We start from the raw sequence: 16,486 nt of genomic DNA, 5'->3' as shown, positions 1-16,486 counted from the left end.
CGGTGGTTCCATGGTGTAATGGTTAGCACTCTGGACTTTGAATCCAGCAATCCGAGTTCAAATCTCGGTGGGACCTCATTTTTCACACTGCCTACTGCTTCGCAACTTGCATCTTACTGACACAAAGGCCACTCAGAAAAGCAGCTGCTGAAAACATAGATGCTTAGCAAGCTACTGACCACAGCTACTTTGGGACATAAGCTCCACAGATCGCTATCCATAGACTCAAACTTTCAGCTAATATTGCGTGGCTCTCTCATTTGGAGAAAAGCTCCGGGAAAGAAGGACATGAGAAAGGACTATTGAAAGAAGGGCTCTTTAAGGTCACGCATTCCTAATCCATTGGCTTCTCTTTGTCCAAGTTGAAATCCGGACAACTTGGAGTTTTGCTTGGGTTTACAGCAGAGACGTAAAGCTTCACGTCAGCTAGCTGGGCAGGCTGATGAAGAGAAGAGCTCCCTAAAAGAAGGCAACATTGGTAGCTATCTCTTTTGCTCCCAGGGGCGGGTAAGGGCACACCTGCATTCCTGGTGAATATTCAAAAGGGGGAAGGAAGGACTCCGGGGCAAGAAGTGAGAAGAAAAAGGTGTCTTTGGGAGAGAAAAGAAGGGAAGACAAGAGTCTACTAAGAAAGCAAGTGAGAGGACAAGCCATTCTCTGGAAGAGGATGCAAGGAGAAAGGAGGGTTTCTGGGAGGGGATAGTAAGGGAAAAGGAGTGTCTCCTCAAAAGGAATCAAAGAAAAATGTGGGTTACTGGGAGAGGATGTGTGGGAAAAGGAGAGCCCAGGACCTAGCGATGGCTAAGCAAACTAATAATACAGCGAGTTCTTGGACAAATGAAAATCCACAACCGTATGTTCTCCTGCACAAAAAAAGATGGTGATGGCGGTGGTGCAAAAAAAACCCTTTCATGTGGTCCTCGTTAGTATAGTGGTGAGTATCCCCGCCTGTCACGCGGGAGACCGGGGTTCGATTCCCCGACGGGGAGATGGCTTTTTCTACCCACTTAGCAGCACGCCTAACTCACCACGCTCAACTCAAGTCCTTGAATGCTCTTTCAAGAGGGAGCTTTGAGCTCACATTTGCACAACCTGGGGATTGTACAAATCAATCTTATGGCCACCCGGACGCTGGCTTAGTCATTTCTCCCACATCTAGTCAGCTCCACATTTCTCAACAAGCTTGGTGTTTACTTCTGCACGCTGCTGATTGGTGCCATCCCACTTTTGACCCCAGAAACCTTGGGATGGCAGCATCTAAGTTCATGCCCTTTGCTTCATCAAGTATAGATGTCAAAGTGCTGCTAGATGGCCAAGGGAAAATTTGCTAGACTGGTCGGTCCTGTGGGGTGAAATGGGACAGAAGTTAACCAATGCCCATGTAGACATACGCAAAGATCACAAGGAGGACATGTGAGGGGGAAAAAAAAAGTCTAAACAATTGGGCCTGGCCAAGCAGTACAGATCCAAAGGTTCCATGGTGTAATGGTTAGCACTCTGGACTCTGAATCCAGCGATCCGAGTTCAAATCTCGGTGGGACCTTCCTTTTCACACTGTCTACTGCTTGGCAACTTGTGTCTTACTGACACAAAGGCCACTGGGAAAAGCAGGATGTGTGGGAAAAGGAGAGCCCAGGACCTAGCGATTGCTAAGCAAACTAATAATAAAGCCAGTTCTTGGAAAAAAGAAAATCCACAACCGTATGTCTTGCTGCACGAAAAAGATGGTGGTGGTGAAAAAGAAAGACTTTCATGTGGTCCTCGTTAGTATAGTGGTGAGTATCCCCGCCTGTCACGCGGGAGACCGGGGTTCGATTCCCCGACGGGGAGATGGCTTTTTCTACCCACTTAGCAGCACGCTTAACTCACCACGCTCAACTTCAAGTCCTTGAATGCTCTTTCAAGAGGGAGCTTTGAGCTCACATTTGCACAACCTGGGCATTCTACAAATCATTCTTATGGTGAAACCGACGCTGGCTTAGTCATTTCTCCCACAACTAGTCATCTCCAAATTTCTCAACAAGCTTGGTGTCTACTCCTGCACGGTGGTGATTGGCGCCATCCCACTTTTGGCCCCAGAAACCTTGGGATGGCTGCGTCTACGTTCCTGCCCCTTGGTTCATCAATTATAGATGTCAAAGTGCTGCTAGATGGCCAAGGGAAAATTTGCTAGACTAGTTGGTCCTGTGGGGTGAAATGGGACAGAAGTTAACCAACGCCCATGTAGACATACGGAAACATCAGAAGGAAAGAAGGACATCTGGGGGGAAAAAAGACCTTTAAACAACGGGGTCTAGCCAAGTGAGGTAGAGCCGGTGGTTCCATGGTGTAATGGTTAGCACTCTGGACTTTGAATCCAGCAATCCGAGTTCAAATCTCGGTGGGACCTCATTTTTCACACTGCCTACTGCTTCGCATCTTGCGTCTTACTGACACAAAGGCCACTCAGAAAAGCAGCTGCTGAAAACATAGATGCTTAGCAAGCTACTGACCACAGCTACTTTGGGACATAAGCTCCACAGATCGCTATCCATAGACTCAAACTTTCAGCTAATATTGCGTGGCTCTCTCATTTGGAGAAAAGCTCCGGGAAAGAAGGACATGAGAAAGGACTATTGAAAGAAGGGCTCTTTAAGGTCACGCATTCCTAATCCATTGGCTTCTCTTTGTCCAAGTTGAAATCCGGACAACTTGGAGTTTTGCTTGGGTTTACAGCAGAGACGTAAAGCTTCACGTCAGCTAGCTGGGCAGGCTGATGAAGAGAAGAGCTCCCTAAAAGAAGGCAACATTGGTAGCTATCTCTTTTGCTCCCAGGGGCGGGTAAGGGCACACCTGCATTCCTGGTGAATATTCAAAAGGGGGAAGGAAGGACTCCGGGGCAAGAAGTGAGAAGAAAAAGGTGTCTTTGGGAGAGAAAAGAAGGGAAGACAAGAGTCTACTAAGAAAGCAAGTGAGAGGACAAGCCATTCTCTGGAAGAGGATGCAAGGAGAAAGGAGGGTTTCTGGGAGGGGATAGTAAGGGAAAAGGAGTGTCTCCTCAAAAGGAATCAAAGAAAAATGTGGGTTACTGGGAGAGGATGTGTGGGAAAAGGAGAGCCCAGGACCTAGCGATGGCTAAGCAAACTAATAATACAGCGAGTTCTTGGACAAATGAAAATCCACAACCGTATGTTCTCCTGCACAAAAAAAGATGGTGATGGCGGTGGTGCAAAAAAACCCCTTTCATGTGGTCCTCGTTAGTATAGTGGTGAGTATCCCCGCCTGTCACGCGGGAGACCGGGGTTCGATTCCCCGACGGGGAGATGGCTTTTTCTACCCACTTAGCAGCACGCCTAACTCACCACGCTCAACTCAAGTCCTAGAATGCTCTTTCAAGAGGGAGCTTTGAGCTCACATTTGCACAACCTGGGGATTGTACAAATCAATCTTATGGCCACCCGGACGCTGGCTTAGTCATTTCTCCCACATCTAGTCAGCTCCACATTTCTCAACAAGCTTGGTGTTTACTTCTGCACGCTGCTGATTGGTGCCATCCCACTTTTGACCCCAGAAACCTTGGGATGGCAGCATCTAAGTTCATGCCCTTTGCTTCATCAAGTATAGATGTCAAAGTGCTGCTAGATGGCCAAGGGAAAATTTGCTAGACTGGTCGGTCCTGTGGGGTGAAATGGGACAGAAGTTAACCAATGCCCATGTAGACATACGCAAAGATCACAAGGAGGACATGTGAGGGGGGAAAAAAAAAGTCTAAACAATTGGGCCTGGCCAAGCATTACAGATCCAAAGGTTCCATGGTGTAATGGTTAGCACTCTGGACTCTGAATCCAGCGATCCGAGTTCAAATCTCGGTGGGACCTTCCTTTTCACACTGTCTACTGCTTGGCAACTTGTGTCTAATTGACACAAAGGCCACTGGGAAAAGCAGGATGTGTGGGAAAAGGAGAGCCCAGGACCTAGCGATTGCTAAGCAAACTAATAATAAAGCCAGTTCTTGGAAAAAAGAAAATCCACAACCGTATGTCTTGCTGCACGAAAAAGATGGTGGTGGTGAAAAAGAAAGACTTTCATGTGGTCCTCATTAGTATAGTGGTGAGTATCCCCGCCTGTCACGCGGGAGACCGGGGTTCGATTCCCCGACGGGGAGATGGCTTTTTCTACCCACTTAGCAGCATGCTTAACTCACCACGCTCAACTTCAAGTCCTTGAATGCTCTTTCAAGAGGGAGCTTTGAGCTCACATTTGCACAACCTGGGCATTCTACAAATCATTCTTATGGTGAAACCGACGCTGGCTTAGTCATTTCTCCCACAACTAGTCATCTCCAAATTTCTCAACAAGCTTGGTGTCTACTCCTGCACGGTGGTGATTGGCGCCATCCCACTTTTGGCCCCAGAAACCTTGGGATGGCAGCGTCTACGTTCCTGCCCCTTGGTTCATCAATTATAGATGTCAAAGTGCTGCTAGATGGCCAAGGGAAAATTTGCTAGACTAGTTGGTCCTGTGGGGTGAAATGGGACAGAAGTTAACCAACGCCCATGTAGACATACGGAAACATCAGAAGTAAAGAAGGACATCTAAGGGAAAGAAGACCTTTAAACAACGGGGCCTAGCCAAGTGAGGTAGAGCCGGTGGTTCCATGGTGTAATGGTTAGCACTCTGGACTTTGAATCCAGCAATCCGAGTTCAAATCTCGGTGGGACCTCATTTTTCACACTGCCTACTGCTTCGCAACTTGCATCTTACTGACACAAAGGCCACTCAGAAAAGCAGCTGCTGAAAACATAGATGCTTAGCAAGCTACTGACCACAGCTACTTTGGGACATAAGCTCCACAGATCGCTATCCATAGACTCAAACTTTCAGCTAATATTGCGTGGCTCTCTCATTTGGAGAAAAGCTCCGGGAAAGAAGGACATGAGAAAGGACTATTGAAAGAAGGGCTCTTTAAGGTCACGCATTCCTAATCCATTGGCTTCTCTTTGTCCAAGTTGAAATCCGGACAACTTGGAGTTTTGCTTGGGTTTACAGCAGAGACGTAAAGCTTCACGTCAGCTAGCTGGGCAGGCTGATGAAGAGAAGAGCTCCCTAAAAGAAGGCAACATTGGTAGCTATCTCTTTTGCTCCCAGGGGCGGGTAAGGGCACACCTGCATTCCTGGTGAATATTCAAAAGGGGGAAGGAAGGACTCCGGGGCAAGAAGTGAGAAGAAAAAGGTGTCTTTGGGAGAGAAAAGAAGGGAAGACAAGAGTCTACTAAGAAAGCAAGTGAGAGGACAAGCCATTCTCTGGAAGAGGATGCAAGGAGAAAGGAGGGTTTCTGGGAGGGGATAGTAAGGGAAAAGGAGTGTCTCCTCAAAAGGAATCAAAGAAAAATGTGGGTTACTGGGAGAGGATGTGTGGGAAAAGGAGAGCCCAGGACCTAGCGATGGCTAAGCAAACTAATAATACAGCGAGTTCTTGGACAAATGAAAATCCACAACCGTATGTTCTCCTGCACAAAAAAAGATGGTGATGGCGGTGGTGCAAAAAAAACCCTTTCATGTGGTCCTCGTTAGTATAGTGGTGAGTATCCCCGCCTGTCACGCGGGAGACCGGGGTTCGATTCCCCGACGGGGAGATGGCTTTTTCTACCCACTTAGCAGCACGCCTAACTCACCACGCTCAACTCAAGTCCTTGAATGCTCTTGCAAGAGGGAGCTTTGAGCTCACATTTGCACAACCTGGGGATTGTACAAATCAATCTTATGGCCACCCGGACGCTGGCTTAGTCATTTCTCCCACATCTAGTCAGCTCCACATTTCTCAACAAGCTTGGTGTTTACTTCTGCACGCTGCTGATTGGTGCCATCCCACTTTTGACCCCAGAAACCTTGGGATGGCAGCATCTAAGTTCATGCCCTTTGCTTCATCAAGTATAGATGTCAAAGTGCTGCTAGATGGCCAAGGGAAAATTTGCTAGACTGGTCGGTCCTGTGGGGTGAAATGGGACAGAAGTTAACCAATGCCCATGTAGACATACGCAAAGATCACAAGGAGGACATGTGAGGGGGAAAAAAAAAGTCTAAACAATTGGGCCTGGCCAAGCAGTACAGATCCAAAGGTTCCATGGTGTAATGGTTAGCACTCTGGACTCTGAATCCAGCGATCCGAGTTCAAATCTCGGTGGGACCTTCCTTTTCACACTGTCTACTGCTTGGCAACTTGTGTCTTACTGACACAAAGGCCACTGGGAAAAGCAGGATGTGTGGGAAAAGGAGAGCCCAGGACCTAGCGATTGCTAAGCAAACTAATAATAAAGCCAGTTCTTGGAAAAAAGAAAATCCACAACCGTATGTCTTGCTGCACGAAAAAGATGGTGGTGGTGAAAAAGAAAGACTTTCATGTGGTCCTCGTTAGTATAGTGGTGAGTATCCCCGCCTGTCACGCGGGAGACCGGGGTTCGATTCCCCGACGGGGAGATGGCTTTTTCTACCCACTTAGCAGCACGCTTAACTCACCACGCTCAACTTCAAGTCCTTGAATGCTCTTTCAAGAGGGAGCTTTGAGCTCACATTTGCACAACCTGGGCATTCTACAAATCATTCTTATGGTGAAACCGACGCTGGCTTAGTCATTTCTCCCACAACTAGTCATCTCCAAATTTCTCAACAAGCTTGGTGTCTACTCCTGCACGGTGGTGATTGGCGCCATCCCACTTTTGGCCCCAGAAACCTTGGGATGGCTGCGTCTACGTTCCTGCCCCTTGGTTCATCAATTATAGATGTCAAAGTGCTGCTAGATGGCCAAGGGAAAATTTGCTAGACTAGTTGGTCCTGTGGGGTGAAATGGGACAGAAGTTAACCAACGCCCATGTAGACATACGGAAACATCAGAAGGAAAGAAGGACATCTGGGGGGAAAAAAGATCTTTAAACAACGGGGTCTAGCCAAGTGAGGTAGAGCCGGTGGTTCCATGGTGTAATGGTTAGCACTCTGGACTTTGAATCCAGCAATCCGAGTTCAAATCTCGGTGGGACCTCATTTTTCACACTGCCTACTGCTTCGCATCTTGCGTCTTACTGACACAAAGGCCACTCAGAAAAGCAGCTGCTGAAAACATAGATGCTTAGCAAGCTACTGACCACAGCTACTTTGGGACATAAGCTCCACAGATCGCTATCCATAGACTCAAACTTTCAGCTAATATTGCGTGGCTCTCTCATTTGGAGAAAAGCTCCGGGAAAGAAGGACATGAGAAAGGACTATTGAAAGAAGGGCTCTTTAAGGTCACGCATTCCTAATCCATTGGCTTCTCTTTGTCCAAGTTGAAATCCGGACAACTTGGAGTTTTGCTTGGGTTTACAGCAGAGACGTAAAGCTTCACGTCAGCTAGCTGGGCAGGCTGATGAAGAGAAGAGCTCCCTAAAAGAAGGCAACATTGGTAGCTATCTCTTTTGCTCCCAGGGGCGGGTAAGGGCACACCTGCATTCCTGGTGAATATTCAAAAGGGGGAAGGAAGGACTCCGGGGCAAGAAGTGAGAAGAAAAAGGTGTCTTTGGGAGAGAAAAGAAGGGAAGACAAGAGTCTACTAAGAAAGCAAGTGAGAGGACAAGCCATTCTCTGGAAGAGGATGCAAGGAGAAAGGAGGGTTTCTGGGAGGGGATAGTAAGGGAAAAGGAGTGTCTCCTCAAAAGGAATCAAAGAAAAATGTGGGTTACTGGGAGAGGATGTGTGGGAAAAGGAGAGCCCAGGACCTAGCGATGGCTAAGCAAACTAATAATACAGCGAGTTCTTGGACAAATGAAAATCCACAACCGTATGTTCTCCTGCACAAAAAAAGATGGTGATGGCGGTGGTGCAAAAAAAACCCTTTCATGTGGTCCTCGTTAGTATAGTGGTGAGTATCCCCGCCTGTCACGCGGGAGACCGGGGTTCGATTCCCCGACGGGGAGATGGCTTTTTCTACCCACTTAGCAGCACGCCTAAATCACCACGCTCAACTCAAGTCCTTGAATGCTCTTTCAAGAGGGAGCTTTGAGCTCACATTTGCACAACCTGGGGATTGTACAAATCAATCTTATGGCCACCCGGACGCTGGCTTAGTCATTTCTCCCACATCTAGTCAGCTCCACATTTCTCAACAAGCTTGGTGTTTACTTCTGCACGCTGCTGATTGGTGCCATCCCACTTTTGACCCCAGAAACCTTGGGATGGCAGCATCTAAGTTCATGCCCTTTGCTTCATCAAGTATAGATGTCAAAGTGCTGCTAGATGGCCAAGGGAAAATTTGCTAGACTGGTCGGTCCTGTGGGGTGAAATGGGACAGAAGTTAACCAATGCCCATGTAGACATACGCAAAGATCACAAGGAGGACATGTGAGGGGGGAAAAAAAAAAGTCTAAACAATTGGGAGTGGCCAAGCAGTACAGATCCAAAGGTTCCATGGTGTAATGGTTAGCACTCTGGACTCTGAATCCAGCGATCCGAGTTCAAATCTCGGTGGGACCTTCCTTTTCACACTGTCTACTGCTTGGCAACTTGTGTCTAATTGACACAAAGGCCACTGGGAAAAGCAGGATGTGTGGGAAAAGGAGAGCCCAGGACCTAGCGATTGCTAAGCAAACTAATAATAAAGCCAGTTCTTGGAAAAAAGAAAATCCACAACCGTATGTCTTGCTGCACGAAAAAGATGGTGGTGGTGAAAAAGAAAGACTTTCATGTGGTCCTCATTAGTATAGTGGTGAGTATCCCCGCCTGTCACGCGGGAGACCGGGGTTCGATTCCCCGACGGGGAGATGGCTTTTTCTACCCACTTAGCAGCATGCTTAACTCACCACGCTCAACTTCAAGTCCTTGAATGCTCTTTCAAGAGGGAGCTTTGAGCTCACATTTGCACAACCTGGGCATTCTACAAATCATTCTTATGGTGAAACCGACGCTGGCTTAGTCATTTCTCCCACAACTAGTCATCTCCAAATTTCTCAACAAGCTTGGTGTCTACTCCTGCACGGTGGTGATTGGCGCCATCCCACTTTTGGCCCCAGAAACCTTGGGATGGCAGCGTCTACGTTCCTGCCCCTTGGTTCATCAATTATAGATGTCAAAGTGCTGCTAGATGGCCAAGGGAAAATTTGCTAGACTAGTTGGTCCTGTGGGGTGAAATGGGACAGAAGTTAACCAACGCCCATGTAGACATACGGAAACATCAGAAGTAAAGAAGGACATCTAAGGGAAAGAAGACCTTTAAACAACGGGGCCTAGCCAAGTGAGGTAGAGCCGGTGGTTCCATGGTGTAATGGTTAGCACTCTGGACTTTGAATCCAGCAATCCGAGTTCAAATCTCGGTGGGACCTCATTTTTCACACTGCCTACTGCTTCGCAACTTGCATCTTACTGACACAAAGGCCACTCAGAAAAGCAGCTGCTGAAAACATAGATGCTTAGCAAGCTACTGACCACAGCTACTTTGGGACATAAGCTCCACAGATCGCTATCCATAGACTCAAACTTTCAGCTAATATTGCGTGGCTCTCTCATTTGGAGAAAAGCTCCGGGAAAGAAGGACATGAGAAAGGACTATTGAAAGAAGGGCTCTTTAAGGTCACGCATTCCTAATCCATTGGCTTCTCTTTGTCCAAGTTGAAATCCGGACAACTTGGAGTTTTGCTTGGGTTTACAGCAGAGACGTAAAGCTTCACGTCAGCTAGCTGGGCAGGCTGATGAAGAGAAGAGCTCCCTAAAAGAAGGCAACATTGGTAGCTATCTCTTTTGCTCCCAGGGGCGGGTAAGGGCACACCTGCATTCCTGGTGAATATTCAAAAGGGGGAAGGAAGGACTCCGGGGCAAGAAGTGAGAAGAAAAAGGTGTCTTTGGGAGAGAAAAGAAGGGAAGACAAGAGTCTACTAAGAAAGCAAGTGAGAGGACAAGCCATTCTCTGGAAGAGGATGCAAGGAGAAAGGAGGGTTTCTGGGAGGGGATAGTAAGGGAAAAGGAGTGTCTCCTCAAAAGGAATCAAAGAAAAATGTGGGTTACTGGGAGAGGATGTGTGGGAAAAGGAGAGCCCAGGACCTAGCGATGGCTAAGCAAACTAATAATACAGCGAGTTCTTGGACAAATGAAAATCCACAACCGTATGTTCTCCTGCACAAAAAAAGATGGTGATGGCGGTGGTGCAAAAAAAACCCTTTCATGTGGTCCTCGTTAGTATAGTGGTGAGTATCCCCGCCTGTCACGCGGGAGACCGGGGTTCGATTCCCCGACGGGGAGATGGCTTTTTCTACCCACTTAGCAGCACGCCTAAATCACCACGCTCAACTCAAGTCCTTGAATGCTCTTTCAAGAGGGAGCTTTGAGCTCACATTTGCACAACCTGGGGATTGTACAAATCAATCTTATGGCCACCCGGACGCTGGCTTAGTCATTTCTCCCACATCTAGTCAGCTCCACATTTCTCAACAAGCTTGGTGTTTACTTCTGCACGCTGCTGATTGGTGCCATCCCACTTTTGACCCCAGCAAACCTTGGGATGGCAGCATCTAAGTTCATGCCCTTTGCTTCATCAAGTATAGATGTCAAAGTGCTGCTAGATGGCCAAGGGAAAATTTGCTAGACTGGTCGGTCCTGTGGGGTGAAATGGGACAGAAGTTAACCAATGCCCATGTAGACATACGCAAAGATCACAAGGAGGACATGTGAGGGGGAAAAAAAAAGTCTAAACAATTGGGCCTGGCCAAGCAGTACAGATCCAAAGGTTCCATGGTGTAATGGTTAGCACTCTGGACTCTGAATCCAGCGATCCGAGTTCAAATCTCGGTGGGACCTTCCTTTTCACACTGTCTACTGCTTGGCAACTTGTGTCTTACTGACACAAAGGCCACTGGGAAAAGCAGGATGTGTGGGAAAAGGAGAGCCCAGGACCTAGCGATTGCTAAGCAAACTAATAATAAAGCCAGTTCTTGGAAAAAAGAAAATCCACAACCGTATGTCTTGCTGCACGAAAAAGATGGTGCTGGTGGTGAAAAAGAAAGACTTTCATGTGGTCCTCGTTAGTATAGTGGCGAGTATCCCCGCCTGTCACGCGGGAGACCGGGGTTCGATTCCCCGACGGGGAGATGGCTTTTTCTACCCACTTAGCAGCACGCTTAACTCACCACGCTCAACTTCAAGTCCTTGAATGCTCTTTCAAGAGGGAGCTTTGAGCTCACATTTGCACAACCTGGGCATTCTACAAATCATTCTTATGGTGAAACCGACGCTGGCTTAGTCATTTCTCCCACAACTAGTCATCTCCAAATTTCTCAACAAGCTTGGTGTCTACTCCTGCACGGTGGTGATTGGCGCCATCCCACTTTTGGCCCCAGAAACCTTGGGATGGCAGCATCTACGTTCCTGCCCCTTGGTTCATCAATTATAGATGTCAAAGTGCTGCTAGATGGCCAAGGGAAAATTTGCTAGACTAGTTGGTCCTGTGGGGTGAAATGGGACAGAAGTTAACCAACGCCCATGTAGACATACGGAAACATCAGAAGGAAAGAAGGACATCTGGGGGGGAAAAAAGACCTTTAAACAACGGGGCCTAGCCAAGTGAGGTAGAGCCGGTGGTTCCATGGTGTAATGGTTAGCACTCTGGACTTTGAATCCAGCAATCCGAGTTCAAATCTCGGTGGGACCTCTTTTTTCACACTGCCTACTGCTTCGCAACTTGCATCTTACTGACACAAAGGCCACTCAGAAAAGCAGCTGCTGAAAACATGGATGCTTAGCAAGCTACTGACCACAGCTACTTTGGGACATAAGCTCCACAGATCGCTATCCATAGACTCAAACTTTCAGCTAATATTGCGTGGCTCTCTCATTTGGAGAAAAGCTCCGGGAAAGAAGGACATGAGAAAGGACTATTGAAAGAAGGGCTCTTTAAGGTCACGCATTCCTAATCCATTGGCTTCTCTTTGTCCAAGTTGAAATCCGGACAACTTGGAGTTTTGCTTGGGTTTACAGCAGAGACGTAAAGCTTCACGTCAGCTAGCTGGGCAGGCTGATGAAGAGAAGAGCTCCCTAAAAGAAGGCAACATTGGTAGCTATCTCTTTTGCTCCCAGGGGCGGGTAAGGGCACACCTGCATTCCTGGTGAATATTCAAAAGGGGGAAGGAAGGACTCCGGGGCAAGAAGTGAGAAGAAAAAGGTGTCTTTGGGAGAGAAAAGAAGGGAAGACAAGAGTCTACTAAGAAAGCAAGTGAGAGGACAAGCCATTCTCTGGAAGAGGATGCAAGGAGAAAGGAGGGTTTCTGGGAGGGGATAGTAAGGGAAAAGGAGTGTCTCCTCAAAAGGAATCAAAGAAAAATGTGGGTTACTGGGAGAGGATGTGTGGGAAAAGGAGAGCCCAGGACCTAGCGATGGCTAAGCAAACTAATAATACAGCGAGTTCTTGGACAAATGAAAATCCACAACCGTATGTTCTCCTGCACAAAAAAAGATGGTGATGGCGGTGGTGCAAAAAAAACCCTTTCATGTGGTCCTCGTTAGTATAGTGGTGAGTATCCCCGCCTGTCACGCGGGAGACCGGGGTTCGATTCCCCGACGGGGAGATGGCTTTTTCTACCCACTTAGCAGCACGCCTAACTCACCACGCTCAACTCAAGTCCTTGAATGCTCTTTCAAGAGGGAGCTTTGAGCTCACATTTGCACAACCTGGGGATTGTACAAATCAATCTTATGGCCACCCGGACGCTGGCTTAGTCATTTCTCCCACATCTAGTCAGCTCCACATTTCTCAACAAGCTTGGTGTTTACTTCTGCACGCTGCTGATTGGTGCCATCCCACTTTTGACCCCAGAAACCTTGGGATGGCAGCATCTAAGTTCATGCCCTTTGCTTCATCAAGTATAGATGTCAAAGTGCTGCTAGATGGCCAAGGGAAAATTTGCTAGACTGGTCGGTCCTGTGGGGTGAAATGGGACAGAAGTTAACCAATGCCCATGTAGACATACGCAAAGATCACAAGGAGGACATGTGAGGGGGAAAAAAAAAGTCTAAACAATTGGGCCTGGCCAAGCAGTACAGATCCAAAGGTTCCATGGTGTAATGGTTAGCACTCTGGACTCTGAATCCAGCGATCCGAGTTCAAATCTCGGTGGGACCTTCCTTTTCACACTGTCTACTGCTTGGCAACTTGTGTCTTACTGACACAAAGGCCACTGGGAAAAGCAGGATGTGTGGGAAAAGGAGAGCCCAGGACCTAGCGATTGCTAAGCAAACTAATAATAAAGCCAGTTCTTGGAAAAAAGAAAATCCACAACCGTATGTCTTGCTGCACGAAAAAGATGGTGCTGGTGGTGAAAAAGAAAGACTTTCATGTGGTCCTCGTTAGTATAGTGGTGAGTATCCCCGCCTGTCACGCGGGAGACCGGGGTTCGATTCCCCGACGGGGAGATGGCTTTTTCTACCCACTTAGCAGCACGCTTAACTCACCACGCTCAACTTCAAGTCCTTGAATGCTCTTTCAAGAAGGAGCTTTGAGCTCACATTTGCACAACCTGGGCATTCTACAAATCATTCTTATGGTGAAACCGACGCTGGCTTAGTCATTTCTCCCACAACTAGTCATCTCCAAATTTCTCAACAAGCTTGGTGTCTACTCCTGCACGGTGGTGATTGGCGCCATCCCACTTTTGGCCCCAGAAACCTTGGGATGGCAGCGTCTACGTTCCTGCCCCTTGGTTCATCAATTATAGATGTCAAAGTGCTGCTAGATGGCCAAGGGAAAATTTGCTAGACTAGTTGGTCCTGTGGGGTGAAATGGGACAGAAGTTAACCAACGCCCATGTAGACATACGGAAACATCAGAAGGAAAGAAGGACATCTGGGGGGGAAAAAGACCTTTAAACAACGGGGTCTAGCCAAGTGAGGTAGAGCCGGTGGTTCCATGGTGTAATGGTTAGCACTCTGGACTTTGAATCCAGCAATCCGAGTTCAAATCTCGGTGGGACCTCTTTTTTCACACTGCCTACTGCTTCGCAACTTGCATCTTACTGACACAAAGGCCACTCAGAAAAGCAGCTGCTGAAAACATAGATGCTTAGCAAGCTACTGACCACAGCTACTTTGGGACATAAGCTCCACAGATCGCTATCCATAGACTCAAACTTTCAGCTAATATTGCGTGGCTCTCTCATTTGGAGAAAAGCTCCGGGAAAGAAGGACATGAGAAAGGACTATTGAAAGAAGGGCTCTTTAAGGTCACGCATTCCTAATCCATTGGCTTCTCTTTGTCCAAGTTGAAATCCGGACAACTTGGAGTTTTGCTTGGGTTTACAGCAGAGACGTAAAGCTTCACGTCAGCTAGCTGGGCAGGCTGATGAAGAGAAGAGCTCCCTAAAAGAAGGCAACATTGGTAGCTATCTCTTTTGCTCCCAGGGGCGGGTAAGGGCACACCTGCATTCCTGGTGAATATTCAAAAGGGGGAAGGAAGGACTCCGGGGCAAGAAGTGAGAAGAAAAAGGTGTCTTTGGGAGAGAAAAGAAGGGAAGACAAGAGTCTACTAAGAAAGCAAGTGAGAGGACAAGCCATTCTCTGGAAGAGGATGCAAGGAGAAAGGAGGGTTTCTGGGAGGGGATAGTAAGGGAAAAGGAGTGTCTCCTCAAAAGGAATCAAAGAAAAATGTGGGTTACTGGGAGAGGATGTGTGGGAAAAGGAGAGCCCAGGACCTAGCGATGGCTAAGCAAACTAATAATACAGCGAGTTCTTGGACAAATGAAAATCCACAACCGTATGTTCTCCTGCACAAAAAAAGATGGTGATGGCGGTGGTGCAAAAAAAACCCTTTCATGTGGTCCTCGTTAGTATAGTGGTGAGTATCCCCGCCTGTCACGCGGGAGACCGGGGTTCGATTCCCCGACGGGGAGATGGCTTTTTCTACCCACTTAGCAGCACGCCTAACTCACCACGCTCAACTCAAGTCCTTGAATGCTCTTTCAAGAGGGAGCTTTGAGCTCACATTTGCACAACCTGGGGATTGTACAAATCAATCTTATGGCCACCCGGACGCTGGCTTAGTCATTTCTCCCACATCTAGTCAGCTCCACATTTCTCAACAAGCTTGGTGTTTACTTCTGCACGCTGCTGATTGGTGCCATCCCACTTTTGACCCCAGAAACCTTGGGATGGCAGCATCTAAGTTCATGCCCTTTGCTTCATCAAGTATAGATGTCAAAGTGCTGCTAGATGGCCAAGGGAAAATTTGCTAGACTGGTCGGTCCTGTGGGGTGAAATGGGACAGAAGTTAACCAATGCCCATGTAGACATACGCAAAGATCACAAGGAGGACATGTGAGGGGGAAAAAAAAAGTCTAAACAATTGGGCCTGGCCAAGCAGTACAGATCCAAAGGTTCCATGGTGTAATGGTTAGCACTCTGGACTCTGAATCCAGCGATCCGAGTTCAAATCTCGGTGGGACCTTCCTTTTCACACTGTCTACTGCTTGGCAACTTGTGTCTTACTGACACAAAGGCCACTGGGAAAAGCAGGATGTGTGGGAAAAGGAGAGCCCAGGACCTAGCGATTGCTAAGCAAACTAATAATAAAGCCAGTTCTTGGAAAAAAGAAAATCCACAACCGTATGTCTTGCTGCACGAAAAAGATGGTGCTGGTGGTGAAAAAGAAAGACTTTCATGTGGTCCTCGTTAGTATAGTGGTGAGTATCCCCGCCTGTCACGCGGGAGACCGGGGTTCGATTCCCCGACGGGGAGATGGCTTTTTCTACCCACTTAGCAGCACGCTTAACTCACCACGCTCAACTTCAAGTCCTTGAATGCTCTTTCAAGAAGGAGCTTTGAGCTCACATTTGCACAACCTGGGCATTCTACAAATCATTCTTATGGTGAAACCGACGCTGGCTTAGTCATTTCTCCCACAACTAGTCATCTCCAAATTTCTCAACAAGCTTGGTGTCTACTCCTGCACGGTGGTGATTGGCGCCATCCCACTTTTGGCCCCAGAAACCTTGGGATGGCAGCGTCTACGTTCCTGCCCCTTGGTTCATCAATTATAGATGTCAAAGTGCTGCTAGATGGCCAAGGGAAAATTTGCTAGACTAGTTGGTCCTGTGGGGTGAAATGGGACAGAAGTTAACCAACGCCCATGTAGACATACGGAAACATCAGAAGGAAAGAAGGACATCTGGGGAAAAAAGACCTTTAAACAACGGGGCCTAGCCAAGTGAGGTAGAGCCGGTGGTTCCATGGTGTAATGGTTAGCACTCTGGACTTTGAATCCAGCAATCCGAGTTCAAATCTCGGTGGGACCTCTTTTTTCACACTGCCTACTGCTTCGCAACTTGCATCTTACTGACACAAAGGCCACTTAGAAAAGCAGCTGCTGAAAACATAGATGCTTAGCAAGCTACTGACCACAGCTACTTTGGGACATAAGCTCCACAGATCGCTATCCATAGACTCAAACTTTCAGCTAATATTGCGTGGCTCTCTCATTTGGAGAAAAGCTCCGGGAAAGAAG

General features: G+C 47.7%; 26 non-coding genes across 26 annotated transcripts; all 26 read left to right on the top strand.

The window, feature by feature from the left end:
- Positions 1 to 4: 4 nt before the first annotated feature.
- TRNAQ-UUG (transfer RNA glutamine (anticodon UUG)) lies at positions 5 to 76 on the top strand. The gene has a single exon. It is a non-coding gene; the product is annotated as a tRNA-Gln (tRNA).
- An 841-nt stretch (positions 77 to 917) lies between these two features.
- TRNAD-GUC (transfer RNA aspartic acid (anticodon GUC)) lies at positions 918 to 989 on the top strand. The gene has a single exon. It is a non-coding gene; the product is annotated as a tRNA-Asp (tRNA).
- Positions 990 to 1,471: 482 nt separating this feature from the next.
- On the top strand, positions 1,472 to 1,543 carry TRNAQ-CUG (transfer RNA glutamine (anticodon CUG)). Its single transcript has one exon. It is a non-coding gene; the product is annotated as a tRNA-Gln (tRNA).
- A 215-nt stretch (positions 1,544 to 1,758) lies between these two features.
- TRNAD-GUC (transfer RNA aspartic acid (anticodon GUC)) lies at positions 1,759 to 1,830 on the top strand. Its single transcript has one exon. It is a non-coding gene; the product is annotated as a tRNA-Asp (tRNA).
- A 487-nt stretch (positions 1,831 to 2,317) lies between these two features.
- On the top strand, positions 2,318 to 2,389 carry TRNAQ-UUG (transfer RNA glutamine (anticodon UUG)). Its single transcript has one exon. It is a non-coding gene; the product is annotated as a tRNA-Gln (tRNA).
- Positions 2,390 to 3,230: 841 nt separating this feature from the next.
- On the top strand, positions 3,231 to 3,302 carry TRNAD-GUC (transfer RNA aspartic acid (anticodon GUC)). Its single transcript has one exon. It is a non-coding gene; the product is annotated as a tRNA-Asp (tRNA).
- Positions 3,303 to 3,785: 483 nt separating this feature from the next.
- On the top strand, positions 3,786 to 3,857 carry TRNAQ-CUG (transfer RNA glutamine (anticodon CUG)). The gene has a single exon. It is a non-coding gene; the product is annotated as a tRNA-Gln (tRNA).
- Positions 3,858 to 4,630: 773 nt separating this feature from the next.
- On the top strand, positions 4,631 to 4,702 carry TRNAQ-UUG (transfer RNA glutamine (anticodon UUG)). Its single transcript has one exon. It is a non-coding gene; the product is annotated as a tRNA-Gln (tRNA).
- An 841-nt stretch (positions 4,703 to 5,543) lies between these two features.
- Positions 5,544 to 5,615, top strand: TRNAD-GUC (transfer RNA aspartic acid (anticodon GUC)). Its single transcript has one exon. It is a non-coding gene; the product is annotated as a tRNA-Asp (tRNA).
- A 482-nt stretch (positions 5,616 to 6,097) lies between these two features.
- TRNAQ-CUG (transfer RNA glutamine (anticodon CUG)) lies at positions 6,098 to 6,169 on the top strand. Its single transcript has one exon. It is a non-coding gene; the product is annotated as a tRNA-Gln (tRNA).
- A 215-nt stretch (positions 6,170 to 6,384) lies between these two features.
- Positions 6,385 to 6,456, top strand: TRNAD-GUC (transfer RNA aspartic acid (anticodon GUC)). The gene has a single exon. It is a non-coding gene; the product is annotated as a tRNA-Asp (tRNA).
- A 487-nt stretch (positions 6,457 to 6,943) lies between these two features.
- TRNAQ-UUG (transfer RNA glutamine (anticodon UUG)) lies at positions 6,944 to 7,015 on the top strand. The gene has a single exon. It is a non-coding gene; the product is annotated as a tRNA-Gln (tRNA).
- Positions 7,016 to 7,856: 841 nt separating this feature from the next.
- TRNAD-GUC (transfer RNA aspartic acid (anticodon GUC)) lies at positions 7,857 to 7,928 on the top strand. Its single transcript has one exon. It is a non-coding gene; the product is annotated as a tRNA-Asp (tRNA).
- A 484-nt stretch (positions 7,929 to 8,412) lies between these two features.
- Positions 8,413 to 8,484, top strand: TRNAQ-CUG (transfer RNA glutamine (anticodon CUG)). The gene has a single exon. It is a non-coding gene; the product is annotated as a tRNA-Gln (tRNA).
- A 773-nt stretch (positions 8,485 to 9,257) lies between these two features.
- Positions 9,258 to 9,329, top strand: TRNAQ-UUG (transfer RNA glutamine (anticodon UUG)). The gene has a single exon. It is a non-coding gene; the product is annotated as a tRNA-Gln (tRNA).
- Positions 9,330 to 10,170: 841 nt separating this feature from the next.
- TRNAD-GUC (transfer RNA aspartic acid (anticodon GUC)) lies at positions 10,171 to 10,242 on the top strand. The gene has a single exon. It is a non-coding gene; the product is annotated as a tRNA-Asp (tRNA).
- A 483-nt stretch (positions 10,243 to 10,725) lies between these two features.
- On the top strand, positions 10,726 to 10,797 carry TRNAQ-CUG (transfer RNA glutamine (anticodon CUG)). Its single transcript has one exon. It is a non-coding gene; the product is annotated as a tRNA-Gln (tRNA).
- Positions 10,798 to 11,575: 778 nt separating this feature from the next.
- TRNAQ-UUG (transfer RNA glutamine (anticodon UUG)) lies at positions 11,576 to 11,647 on the top strand. The gene has a single exon. It is a non-coding gene; the product is annotated as a tRNA-Gln (tRNA).
- Positions 11,648 to 12,488: 841 nt separating this feature from the next.
- Positions 12,489 to 12,560, top strand: TRNAD-GUC (transfer RNA aspartic acid (anticodon GUC)). Its single transcript has one exon. It is a non-coding gene; the product is annotated as a tRNA-Asp (tRNA).
- Positions 12,561 to 13,042: 482 nt separating this feature from the next.
- Positions 13,043 to 13,114, top strand: TRNAQ-CUG (transfer RNA glutamine (anticodon CUG)). The gene has a single exon. It is a non-coding gene; the product is annotated as a tRNA-Gln (tRNA).
- A 218-nt stretch (positions 13,115 to 13,332) lies between these two features.
- Positions 13,333 to 13,404, top strand: TRNAD-GUC (transfer RNA aspartic acid (anticodon GUC)). Its single transcript has one exon. It is a non-coding gene; the product is annotated as a tRNA-Asp (tRNA).
- Positions 13,405 to 13,891: 487 nt separating this feature from the next.
- On the top strand, positions 13,892 to 13,963 carry TRNAQ-UUG (transfer RNA glutamine (anticodon UUG)). The gene has a single exon. It is a non-coding gene; the product is annotated as a tRNA-Gln (tRNA).
- Positions 13,964 to 14,804: 841 nt separating this feature from the next.
- Positions 14,805 to 14,876, top strand: TRNAD-GUC (transfer RNA aspartic acid (anticodon GUC)). The gene has a single exon. It is a non-coding gene; the product is annotated as a tRNA-Asp (tRNA).
- Positions 14,877 to 15,358: 482 nt separating this feature from the next.
- Positions 15,359 to 15,430, top strand: TRNAQ-CUG (transfer RNA glutamine (anticodon CUG)). Its single transcript has one exon. It is a non-coding gene; the product is annotated as a tRNA-Gln (tRNA).
- Positions 15,431 to 15,648: 218 nt separating this feature from the next.
- On the top strand, positions 15,649 to 15,720 carry TRNAD-GUC (transfer RNA aspartic acid (anticodon GUC)). Its single transcript has one exon. It is a non-coding gene; the product is annotated as a tRNA-Asp (tRNA).
- Positions 15,721 to 16,205: 485 nt separating this feature from the next.
- On the top strand, positions 16,206 to 16,277 carry TRNAQ-UUG (transfer RNA glutamine (anticodon UUG)). The gene has a single exon. It is a non-coding gene; the product is annotated as a tRNA-Gln (tRNA).
- The last annotated feature ends 209 nt before the right edge of the window (positions 16,278 to 16,486 follow it).

Source organism: Staurois parvus, unplaced genomic scaffold, assembly GCF_062004578.1.
Source record: "Staurois parvus isolate SC_StPar_1 unplaced genomic scaffold, SC_StPar_1.0 ptg002155l, whole genome shotgun sequence".
In the NCBI taxonomy this organism is placed as follows: domain Eukaryota; kingdom Metazoa; phylum Chordata; class Amphibia; order Anura; family Ranidae; genus Staurois; species Staurois parvus.
Note: the sequence above shows the minus strand (reverse complement) of the source record. Positions and strands in the feature narration are given on the sequence as shown.